The sequence below is a fragment of the Lynx rufus genome, unplaced genomic scaffold, assembly GCF_022079265.1.
Source record: "Lynx rufus isolate CCGP_SWC_20201006 ecotype Redwood Valley unplaced genomic scaffold, mLynRuf1.p SCAF_14, whole genome shotgun sequence".
Lineage (NCBI taxonomy): Eukaryota > Metazoa > Chordata > Mammalia > Carnivora > Felidae > Lynx > Lynx rufus.
In genome coordinates, this window is record NW_025814828.1 from 30106444 (window position 1) to 30118946 (window position 12503).

At 39.2% G+C, this 12503-nt stretch overlaps 1 non-coding gene across 1 annotated transcript; it reads right to left on the reverse strand.

Annotated features, from left to right (window-relative positions):
- Positions 1–12103: 12103 nt before the first annotated feature.
- Positions 12104–12210, reverse strand: LOC124509768 (U6 spliceosomal RNA). Its single transcript, XR_006961533.1, has one exon. It is a non-coding gene; the product is annotated as a U6 spliceosomal RNA (small nuclear RNA).
- Between the last annotated feature and the right edge of the window lie 293 nt (positions 12211–12503).

The following is a 12503-nucleotide window of genomic DNA, read 5'->3' on the forward strand; positions in this document are numbered from 1 at the left end:
TTACCTTAGGGCTGGGCACCATCCACCTGGATGCACACATAGGTGTTGTGTAGGCCAGGAGCCTTCTGTCTCTATCTCACAGATAACTGCTTCCTCTGTAAACTGCTTTCTGGAGGGGATGGTGACCATTGTCCAGGTTTCCTGCCTCATGGTTACTTATGCAAGAACATTTCAGAAATCTGAAGATCTCAAATCTGCCTCCAAATAGGGAGCGCAAATGTTAGGTTAAAACCTCCTCTAAGAGCAGCAAAAAGGAGTTAAAGATTAGTATTCCTGAAAATCATGAGTCAACTGGAGGCCAGACATTGAGAAATTTCCTATCTGAACATGTCCACTTATTGATAAAATAGATATTATATTTATTAGCTGAGAGTGAAGGAAAATGGGCAGAATGGGATGTAAGAACAGCTAAGAAATGGACTCACTGAGATGGAGATAGCATGAGTGTATAATTTATCTTCCATTATGGGGCACTTTTGACAATGTGTTAGTTTCCTGTTGTAACAAATTATCATACAGTTGGTCTGCTTAAAAAAAAAAACCAACCAACAACAGAAATTTGTGCTCTCACAGACCCATTCCTATATCAGTTTCACTGGGCTGAAATCAAAGTGTCAGCAGAGCCGTTCTCCCTCCTCCCCAGAGTCTTTAATGAAGAAATCTGTTCCCTGCCTCTTCCAGCTTCTGGTGGTTGTCAACTTTCCTTGTGTTGTGTCTGCATAACTCCATTCCCTGCCTCCATGGTCACCTCACCTTTTCCTCCTTTGTGTTTGTCCAATTTTCCTCTGCCTCTATCTCATAAAGATACATGTAATTGCAGTTAGGGCGCCCCCTCATAATCAGGATGGACTCCCAATCTCAAAATCCTTACCTTAACTCCATAAGCAAAGATCCTTTTTTTTTTCTTGTCATAGATGGTAGCATTTACAGGTTCCAGGTATTACCATATGGATGTCTTAGAGAAGGGGGCATTATTCTGCCTACCACAGAAGGTAAAAGAGAGCACTGTGAATAATTACACAGCAGCAACAGGGGCAAATGGGTACTGTCCCAGGCAAATGATACTACTGACACCAAAGTGTTTTCACTTTTCTTCTAAGAATTTTATTTTTAATTGAATTGCATGATATATACATATATGTTTATAAAGTGTAGTGTATTATGTAGTGTAAGCCCTGATAGTTGGCTTTCTCTTTTTTTTTTTTTTTTTTTTTTTTTTTTTGTAATGCAAGTTCCTGATTTAAGCTTTGGTTGCAGAGGCATCCACTTCAACAACAGTTATCTTGAATAAACACATTGCCAGTCACATGGCCAGGTAAAGAGCCAGGCCATGCACCCCACTCCTTTGTTTTAGAGATCTTGGTTTGGGCCACTTGTTTTTTCTCTTCCCAAACTTTAAATTCCCACTCTTACATTTTAAATTCACCAATAAAGAAAGAGTCTGTGAAATCTTAGGTCCTCACCCTTGACCCCAATAAAAGCAGAACCCCAGGCCTGTACTCTCTCTACCTATGACCTTGATGTGTGGCCCCAGGTGTGCTATGTAATTTCCAAGATCTGTAAGTAATAAATGTTTTTTTTAAAGTTTTCTGGTGGTTATTTGCTGAAGGGCAGCTTGCAATCATAATAACCTTTAGGACCAGTTCAGCCACAACATTGGTTATTGATAAACTGAGACCAGCACACAAAACAATATGTATATACACATGCATACATGTACATAGTTTAAATATTCAAATAGTTCATTATGGCTTATGGAAAATAAACTTCTACTTTTGCATCTCACTTTCAGAAGTGATCATTTTCAACTCTTTTAGCTGTATTATCTTTATATATAATATACTGTAAAATACTATAAAATATATATATTGGTCTCTGCCCCTGTTTCCTGGCATAGAGCTTGTAAAGCCCTTGGAATTTCCTAGAAAGACCACTAGGATCTCTTAATATTTGGTCTTTAACTCCAATTCCTGGCACAGAACTCCCAAATCCCCCTAGAATTTCCTGGGTGATGGTAGTGTTCTTTTGTTCCAATGAGGTAATTTTGGCAGGCTTCCAGATAGTTTCAGGATGGGAGCTGGAAGCCAGAAAGACCAAGCTGTGATTAGAAGCTTAGAACTTTCAATGCTACTGCCCGTCCTCAGAAGGGGAGAGAGGCTGGAGATTGAGTTAACGATTAAATCATGCCTATATGGTGAAGCCTCCGTGAGAATCCCAAAAGTATGGGGCTCGAGGGGCTTCCAGGTTGGTAAACACATCTACATGCTGGGAGGGTGGCATACTCCAAGTTGACAATGACAGAAGCCCCTATGCTTGGGATCCTTGCAGACCTTGTCTTATGTTCTCTTCATCTGACTGTTCATCTGTATCCTTTAAAATATCCCTTGTAATATATCAGCAATAGTAAGTAAACTGTTTTCCTGGGTTCTGTAAACCATTCTAGCAAATTATCAAACCTGAGTAGAGGGTCATGGGAACCTCTGATTTGTCAGATAGGAGTTGTGCATAACCTGAGGACCTACTACATTCAACTGGCATGTGACGTAGGGAGCAGTCTCGCGGGACTAAGCCCTTAACCTGTGGTGTCTGTGCTAACTGCAGTTAATATCATGATTGAATTGAATTGTGGGACATTTGACTGGTGTTAGAGTCATCCAATGTGGGGAAAAACCCCACACACCCAGTATCAGAAATGTTGTATGTGAGGAAACTGTGTTTTTCCCTTGAAACATACTTTTACAGCTGTTTCTTGATTTATCAGTTTTAGCAGGTACTCTCAACTTTCAACTCATTAGTTGGTTATGCGGGTCAATCTCTTTTGTTTTTCTAGATCCAATCTCTGTCTCTCTCTGCTCTGTTCTATGTGCTGACAGGATGACCACTATGGACTGAATCACCAGAGCCCCCTTGGGCTTTGGCTTATAATTGCATTTTGCCAATGAAAGGTATTGGAAAAGGATCTAAGTAAGGTCAGGAGCAGAGGGAGGTCATGTGTCTGTTCCCACTTCCAGATGATCCTTCCTTGCCAGATAACAGTTTAATAGTGGCTGTGTTCCCCTACCTATGGCCACAACTCCTGTCGGGGGCCCTTTTCCATAGTTATAGATTTTGTCAGTTCCCACATTCATGGTTTCTCTCTTGCCTTCTTTTGTAAGGCTGGGAATAGCTTCACACTATTGTTAGTCTCTGGGTGCATCACCATTCTATTGAGTTCTTTAATCTTTTTCTCAACTCTATAAATAGCCCTTTCATTAAATTTTCTTCAACTATCTTTTGAATAATCTATTTTCTGCAGAAACTATGACTAAAAATGTTTATCTCCCATATTTCTCACTCACACACCTTTCTTCTCACGTTCTTTCAGCGTAATTGTTCACTAGTTAGAATATAACTAGAGGGGCACCCGGGTAGCTCTGTCAGTTAAGCGTCCGACTCTTGATCAGTTCATGATCTCAGGGTTTGTGAGATCAAGCCCCATGTTGGGCTTTGTGCTGGCAGCAAGCAGCCTGCTTGGGATTCTTTCTCTCCCTCTCTCTCTGTTCCTTCCCTGCTATGTCTCTCTCTAAAATAAAATAAATGAACATTAAAAAAAAAGACTATAACTAGAAAAAACAGGACTTAACAAAAAATACTTTAAATAAGTATTTAAACAGAAGGAATTTACTTCAGGAAATCAGCTAGTCAGTTGATAGATGCATTGGGATCCCAAAACTGAGGGGAGGCGGGGCAACACAGACATTAGTATCAGCCAGGAAATAATCACCACCTCTAGGTTAGAGGGAGAAACCTAGGGTGGTGTTACTGGTGTCTAGGGCTCAATGCTAGGCAAATGCTGGAGCCATGGCAGGACTGTTTGGAAGGGTTACTGGAACAAAGAAGGAGATGCAGACATTGCCAGAGAAGCCAGCTGATGCATAGAGGGAGGAGAAGAAACCTGGATTCCCCTTACCTTCTGCCGTCCAGTCTCCCTTAAGTGCCTCCCACTGTCTAAAACCTACATGCAAGCCAAAGAACAAAAAACTTGGAAATGTAATTTGCAGGAGTCATACCTCTGAGATACAGAAAAGTTGTTGCAGGGAAATTCTGGGGCATTTGCACTCTTTCATGTAGGCCACCACTCAGTCTGGGCTTTAGCGAACTATTAGATCTGCTTCTAGCTGCTTCACTTTGCCCATTAAATGCCAAATCTCAGGTAAGTTTACCTATCTTGATCAATTTTACCTCATTTAACCTAATGTTCTATTCTCCTTGGTCTAGCAAACTTAAAATCCATTCCCATTATACCTCCTGATTTCTTGCTTACACAAATTAGCAAGAATTTGCAATTACATTGGATATAAGTGCTATCTCCTCCCCACATCTTGAAATTCCTCCCTGGATCATGCCAGAATCTGCTTCTTCATGGGCAATATGAGCGGAGGGGTTTGTTCTTGACGAGTTGCCTTTCTTTTTGCAAGGCAACTGACTTTGTAAATTCATTACAGACACTTTTTTTTTCTTTCAAACAAACTTTATTTTTAATAATTAGAAACTGGAAACTAATGTCCGTTAACAACTGATGGGTGAACAAGTGTATTACATCCATACACAGCGAAGTATTACTCAGCAAAAATAAATAAATAAATAAATAAATAAATAAATATTAATCTGTAAACAATTATGCTTACTGAGAGAAGGTAAAAAAGCTTTATTATTTAATATATATTATTATATTATTATTATATTAATTATTGTATAAAATTCCAGAAAGTGCAAATTAAACTATACTGTGAAATAAAACAAATCAATGGACGAATGAGAATGAGGGATTAGGGAGGGGTAAGAGGAAGAGATTATGAAGGGGCAGGAGAAAACTTTTGGGGGTAATGATATGCTCATTACTTTAATTATGGTGATGGTATTACAGGTGTACACATATGTCAAAATTCATCAAATTTTACAATTTAAATGTGTGCAGTTTATTATATTCCAATTATACACCAATATAGCTATTAAGAGATAAGATGCTTCCACATAAAAATCTGGATCTCCCATTTCTCTTAGAAAATCAACCAACCCTATATTGACTCAACTATTTCCCACTTCTCATGTCTTGGTAGGGTCAGCCCTGCCTCAGTGACAGCAAAAACTAGAGAACAATTAATACCGTGTCCACCCAAACACTGGCTCTGTCACAAGACCCACCTGAGACTGTAGGATCTCTCTTTCCTGCACTGGTGTACCTGTATGTGCAGTGATGTCTAAGGTCTACAGCTGAGGGAGTATAGGAATCCAGAAAACCTTTTGATTATTTGCTCTGATACTGACCTCTGTCAGAGGAGATAAAGAGGTCTGTAGGTACTAAGGATTTCTGTACACCTTTAACCCAGAGACACAGTCACATGAAATTTGTGTACGCCCTTCAGAGTAGATACATAACCTCTAACCTGCCACAAACTCTACCATTCCCTAATTAATGTTTCTCTATAGTGTTTCTATATTATGTTTTTTAATCTTAATGCTATACTTTATGAAATTTAATTTTTGAAAGGTTTGCTTTCTCTAAATAAATGATAATCAAACCTTCTCTAAATAAATTATAATCAAACCTATTTTAGGATATCTAGTGGCACCTGGGTGGCTCAGTTGGTTAAGCGTCTGACTTCAGCTCAGGTCATGATCTCACAGTTCCTGAGCTCAGACGTTGGAGCCCACTTCGGAACGTGTCTCTTTCTCTCTCTGTTCCTCCCCTACTTGTGCTTATCTCTCTCCCTAGGAAAAATAAGTAAATAAACATTATTTAAAATTTTTTTTCAATGTTTTTATTTATTTTTGGGACAGAGAGAGACAGAGCATGAACGGGGGAGGGGCCGAGAGAGAGGGAGACACAGAATCGGAAACAGGCTCCAGGCTCTGAGCCATCAGCCCAGAGCCTGACGCGGGGCTCGAACTCACGGACCGCGAGATCGTGACCTGGCTGAAGTCGGACGCTCAACCAACCGACTGCGCCACCCAGGCACCCCAATAAACATTATTTAAAAAGGATATCTAAATAAAACAATATTTACCAGACTTAGCATTACTAAATGTTAATGCTTAAAATTTTGGTAAGTAGTAAAACAAAAATTGTATCTTTACCCTTAATAAATTTGAATGTCAGGAAAAATGACAATATTCTATGCATCAGAACAAGAAATATATCAATTCTGTTTCCCACTTAACCCCTGAAGGTCTTATCTGCCTACTGTATTTTGTACTTTACAGGGGCTGTAACTTCTGGGTAGGTCTCTGGAGACAGCTGTACCTCAATAGTGTTGGGGAATGTGACACATCCCTAGGCAAAAGGAACTTAAGTCATGCTGTTCCCAAAAGCACTGGAGGTTGTCATACCACTTACCCCTTCATCAGGGTGAGCTTAAGGCTCATAGGAGATCCTGACATCTAGGACATAAGATTACTCCCACAAGGCTGAAAACAGTTTTTCCTAATAAGGCTTACGCAGCATTGCCAATTAGGCCAAATTAGACTGAGATCTGTTCTCTGCCATTTTGCCATCTCTGATACACATAAAGTTTGGGGCCCTCATAAAATGTGTTCTCCTCTTTGAGCTGGCAAAGCCCATATCTTGCTCTCTTTTTAAAAAACAGTTTAGTGACATATTATATTTAGCCAAATGTACCCCAAACATTATCATTTAACATATGGTCAATATAAAGCTTGTAAGATGTTTTACATTCTTTCTCACTCTCTTTTTTCATATTATATTTTAGAAATCCAGTGTGCATTTTATAGTTATAGTATATCTCAGCTCTGACCAGCCACATTTCAAATGCCCAGTAGTTATATGTGACCAGTGCCCACCATATTAGACAGCACAACTCTATTTAGCTCACAGTCCTAGTTTTCTTTCAGATTGTGGAAAGCAATCAACACCCTTATATACAGGTGTGAAGGGAAGAAATGGGCTCAGTGAGTCATGACCTGTTTCTTGAAAGCCCATTTCTTTTCTCAATCAACCCCACACAGTGAACGGAACAGAGTAAAGGCTTTAACAATAAGTCTGTTTCATTGCATAAATCAGATCACTGTGGGGCAGGCAGTTCCAAGGCTGGGTGATTTGGAGGCTGAGGAAATCCATCTCAGCTATCTCATGTAGAGTCAATACTGTCCATGGAAAACAAAAACCTCTGGAAAACTGCAGCAGATTCCAGCTCAGATCTTTCTGACAGGTGCTGGATTATGTCCAAATTGAAACCATCCATGGGTAGGAAATGAGGATCCTTACGTGGATTCATATCACTTATGAGTCCCTCCAGGAAATAGGAGAGAGGGTGGAGGTGTGCTTTACCGGAGTACACTGGGGTAACAGACACATAGTGTGGGTCCCTGACTGCTGGCAGAAGTGCAATGGTGGCTGCAATAGATACAGGCAATGGCATAGCTTAGGCCAAGTGAAGGCCCTGGGAAGATTAAAAACATGTAAAAGTAGCTCCTGAAACCTTTCCACATACCTGGAACCTGTAGTTCTCTTCCCAGAATGGATATCTACATATACAAAGTTCAACTTCAAGTTGTCAACTTCATCTCAAAGGCTACTTTGAGTCATGCTGTATTGAGCAAGGAGAAAGCATGTTCCCTTATCTCTTAAGGTCTCTCTTTAGTGTGAAGTTTCTGGTGCTAAGTGAACTTGAAAGATGTAGCTAAAGGATCACGAAAACTCATACACACATGAGGCCTTTCTTTGGTATGAACTTTTATGTGCCAAGCCAGGTGGGAATGTTTTCTGTAGATGCTCCCAGATTGGCTGAACACATAAGCCTTTGCTCTGGTGTTATGTCTCTGGTGTATAATGAGGCTGGAATTCTCAGCAAAGAACTTTCCACATTCACTTCACCCATAAGCCTTGCTGTAGTGTGAACTTTCTGGTGTTGAATAAGGTGGGGATGACTGATGTAGGCTTTCCCACATTCACTGCACACATAGGGCCTTTGTCCACTGTGAATTCTCTTATGTACTTTAATGTAGGAACTGTGACTAAAGAATTTCCCACATCCATCGCACTTATAAGATTTTTCCCCAGTGTGGCTTTTCTGGTGCTCAGCAAGTGTGTCTTTTTGGAGAAAGGCTTTCCCACATCTGCTGCATGTGAAAGACCTTTCCCCCCTGTGAATTTTCTGGTGCTGAATAAGGGTGTCTTTGCGGCCAAAGGCCTTCCCACATTCACCGCACTCAAAAGGTTTTGATCCGGTGTGAATTCTCTGGTGCTGAACAAGATGGGATTTTCTGATAAAAGATTTACCACATTCAGCACAGTCATTAGGCTCTGATCCCATGTGAGCTCTCTGGTGTGCTTGGAGGCTGGAGTTGTAGACAAAACCGTTCTCACAGTCATTGCACTCATGAAGCTTTTCTCTAGTGTGGGTTTTCTGGTGTTGAACACATTTGTCTTTGTCGTTGAAAGCTTCCCCACACTCACTGCACTTGCAATCATTTTGTCCAGTGTGAAGGGCTTCTTCACACTTAGTGCTAATGCATAGCTGTGTCTCATCTTGAAAGACATGGTGCTAGACACATCCAGAGCTGGCCAAGGAGTACTCCCCATCTTCCCTGTAAGTGAAGGCCTCTGACATGTGACTTCTGCACCTCTTCACAGAGAAGATCTGGTCTTTTTCCATTCTAGGGAATGCCTCTCCACTCTGTGGCCTCAGGATTTGGTCAGTATTTACAGTGACCCAGAAGGTTCTTCCATATGACTTACATGGGTATGCCTCCTGCTCATAAGATATTCCCTGCTGGCCAGCCAGGCACAAGATATCTTTCAAAATTGGGACACACATGTCACATGGGTGGCTCTTTTGGTTGTAAGTATCCACTGTGAGAGTTCTCACCTGTGACTGTCGTATAAAAACACCTTGCCCAGAAGATGCATCTTTATTCTCTGTTCTTTGAGAGGGGTCAGGGCGCTCCTGGACCATCCCTGCCTCGGCTGGAGCTACGGCTATATTTTCAGGAACTGGGGGCTTCCATGCCGGCTGTGGTTGGGGAATTAAATGGTATCTGGAAATTGTAAGTCCCAGTGAGGTCACCAGTAGGAAATTCTCCAGAACCACATGACAGTATAGGCATTTCTGAGCCTCATCGAGTAGGTCCCACTCCTCTCGGGAGAAGTATATGCACACATCCTCAAAGGTTACAATGTTGCGATCTGTCTCTGTGACAGCCTCTGCCATTGCTACAGTATCAAGGCCCCAAGAGGGTGCACCTCAGCAGGTGCACTTCAGCGGACAAGCCTTAGCGGGTGTGAGCAAACACGAGGGGTAAGATTGTCTATGCCACGCTCAGGGACACCAAATCTTCACACAAAAGAACACCACACAAAACTAAAGCTAGGTCTCCTATAAAGCACAGAGGTAGTCCCTAATGTCAAAAATGGCTTCTGTTCGGTTGTGCAAATAACAGTCGTGAAACGGCCTCTGCCTAGAGCTTCCAGCTGGGTTTCTCAGACGAACCAGAACCAAAAAGGACGCTCGCTGCATCGGGACAAAAGCCCTGCCTGGAAGTCGCGTTATTATTTATTTATTTATTTATTTAGGAGGAAGGGCTGGCTTCCTTAGATTGCAGACAGGAAAGGAGGTTTTGTTTACCAAACGTGACTTCAGGTAATTTTAAAGTTCGTAGTTTCCAGCTTGATTCAAATCCATCCAAATGTATGCGTTCCAAATTTCATAGTCCTGAATTAGTTTTTTTTTTTTTTAATGTCTCATTGTTGCTATACAGAGTAGCTATTAATTGTTGTGTTTTCTGTGTTGATCTTGTATTTGGGCACTGTGAAATTTCCACTTTAGTTTTACTTGTTTGTTGGCTGGTTATCTTGTATTGATTATATAGATGATCATACCTGCTGAAAATATTTTACTTCAGATCTTCCAACTTCTGCATATATACTCCGTTTATTTTTCCCTCTTATCTTTTTCAGTGGCTAGAACCTTTAGGACAATTTTGATTAGTAGTGGTGATAAGAGATGACTTATTTAATTTCTGAATTTAATGTAAATTATTTTAGACTTTGCATATTATGTTGTACAGGTATTTGTTATACATATCTGGTAGATACATTTATGAAAGCTATTTGCCAAGAGTTTTTTTTATCATGAATGATTTCTAGATATTGTAATGATACATACTAACTTGATTATGTTTTTTCTAGATAGATTATTTTGGTGACAACTTTGTTGGTAAATTTTCTTAAATTGTGCTGCCCTTGCAATTTTGTGATTAAACTATTGGTCATGAGGTCATTATAGTGAAGTGTTGATTGTGATTTGCTGATACTCTTTGAATTTTGCTTCTGTGTTTATAAGTGTAATTAATACATGTTTTTGCTTTCTTGTACTTTTCTGTCATGGGGCCCCAGATATTACTAAGCTCAGAAAATTAAAAATTGTCTATTTTCTGTTCTATATATCAGAACAGTTTTTATATTTTTGTACAATTCAAAATGGCTTAAAAAATTTAGTAGGTCCTGATATCTTTGTGGTTCTAAAAATTTAACTATTCTTTCTTCGATTTTATGATTTTTTTTTCATGATAGGCCATTTTGCTGGTTTATATTTCCCTAGAATTTTTTCATGTTATCTAGATTTTCATATGTGTTTCTATTATGTTGATCACTGTCTTTTGTTTACCTTTATTTAGTCTTTTCTTCCAGCTTTATTTAGGCATAAATATGAATAAATTGTATATGTTTAAAGTATAAAATGTGATTACTTGATAAATGTATATATTATGAAATGATTACCACTTAATCAAATTAATTAACATATTGTTCACCTTATATAGTTACCTTTATTTCTGCATGTGCATAGTGAGAATGCTTAGGCTCTATTCTTAGCAAATTTTAAGTCTAGTATACAGTTTATTAAGTATAGTCACTATGTTGTACATTAGGTCCCAGAACTTACTTATCTTTTTTTGTTTCATTTCAAGTTTTTATTTAAATTCCAGTTATATGACATATAATGTAATATTACTTTTAAGGGTAGAATTCAGTGATTCATCACTTACATATAACACCCAGTGCTCATCACAATTAGTGCCTTCTTTAATACCCATCACCTATTTAACTCATCCCCCCTCCAGCAACCCTCAGTCTGTTCTCTATAGTTGACTATGTTTTATGATTTGCCTCTCTCTCTCTCTCTCTCTTTTTCCCCCTATGTTAATTGTTTCATTTCTTAAATTCCACACGAGTGAAATCATATGATATTCAGCTTTCTCTGACTTATTTTGCTTCTATAATACATTCTAGCTCCATCCATGTTGTTGCAAATGGCAAGATTTCATTCTTTTTGATGGCTGAGTAATATTCGAGTGTGTGTGTGTGTGTGTGTGTGTGTGTGTATTCATCAATTGATGGACATTGGGCTCTTTCCATAATTCGGCTATTGTTGATGATGCTGGTATAAACATTGAGGTACATGTGTCCCGTGGGGTATATTTCTATTTTTAACTTTTTGAGGAACCTCCATACTATTTTCCAGAGTGGCTGCACCAGTTTGCATTCCCACCAGCAGTAAGAGGGTTCCCTTTTCTCCCTATCCTTGCCGACATTTGTTATTTCCTGTCCTTTCTGACGTGATATCTCATTGTAGTTTTAATTTGTATTTCCCTGATGATGAATGATGTTGAGCATCTTTTCACATGTCTGTTAGCCACATGTATGTCTTCTATGGAAAAATGTCTATCCATGTCTTCTGCCCATTTCTTCACTGGATTATTTGTTTTATGGATGTTGAGTTTGGTAAGTTCTTTATGGATTTTGGATACTAATCCTTTATCCGATATGTCACTTGCAAATAACTTCTCTCATTCTGAAGGTTGCCTTTTAGTTTTGTTGATTGTTTTCTTTGCTGTGCAGAAGCTTTTTATCTTGATGAAGTTCCAATAGTTGATTTTTGCTTTTATTTCCCTTGCCTCCAGAGACATATCTAGTAAGAAGTTGCTGTGGCTAATGTCAAGGAGGTTACTGCCTATGTTCTCCTTGAGGATTTTGATGGTTTATGATCTCACATATAGGTCTTTCATCCATTTTGAATTTATTTTTGTGTATGGTGTAAGAAAGTGAAAAGATATGGAACACTTCATGAATTTGCATGTCATCTTTGCACAGGGGTCACACTTATGTTCTCTGTACTCATCCAATTTTAGTATATGTGCTGCCAAAGTGAGCACGAGTACTTATTCACCTTATAACTGAAAGTTTGACCCTTTCTTTGATTAGCATCTCCCATTTTCCCCCCTATCTAGTCTGTGGTGATCACCATTCTACTGTTTCTATGAGTTTGACTTTGGTTTGGGTTTGTTTAGATTCCACATATGGTTAAGTACATACAGTATTTATCTTTCTGTGTCTATATTATTTCATTTAGCATTAACTATTCCACGTTCATCCATATTGTCACAGCTGGCAGGATTTCCTTCTTTTTTATGGCTGAATAATATTCCGTTTTATACACACACACTAC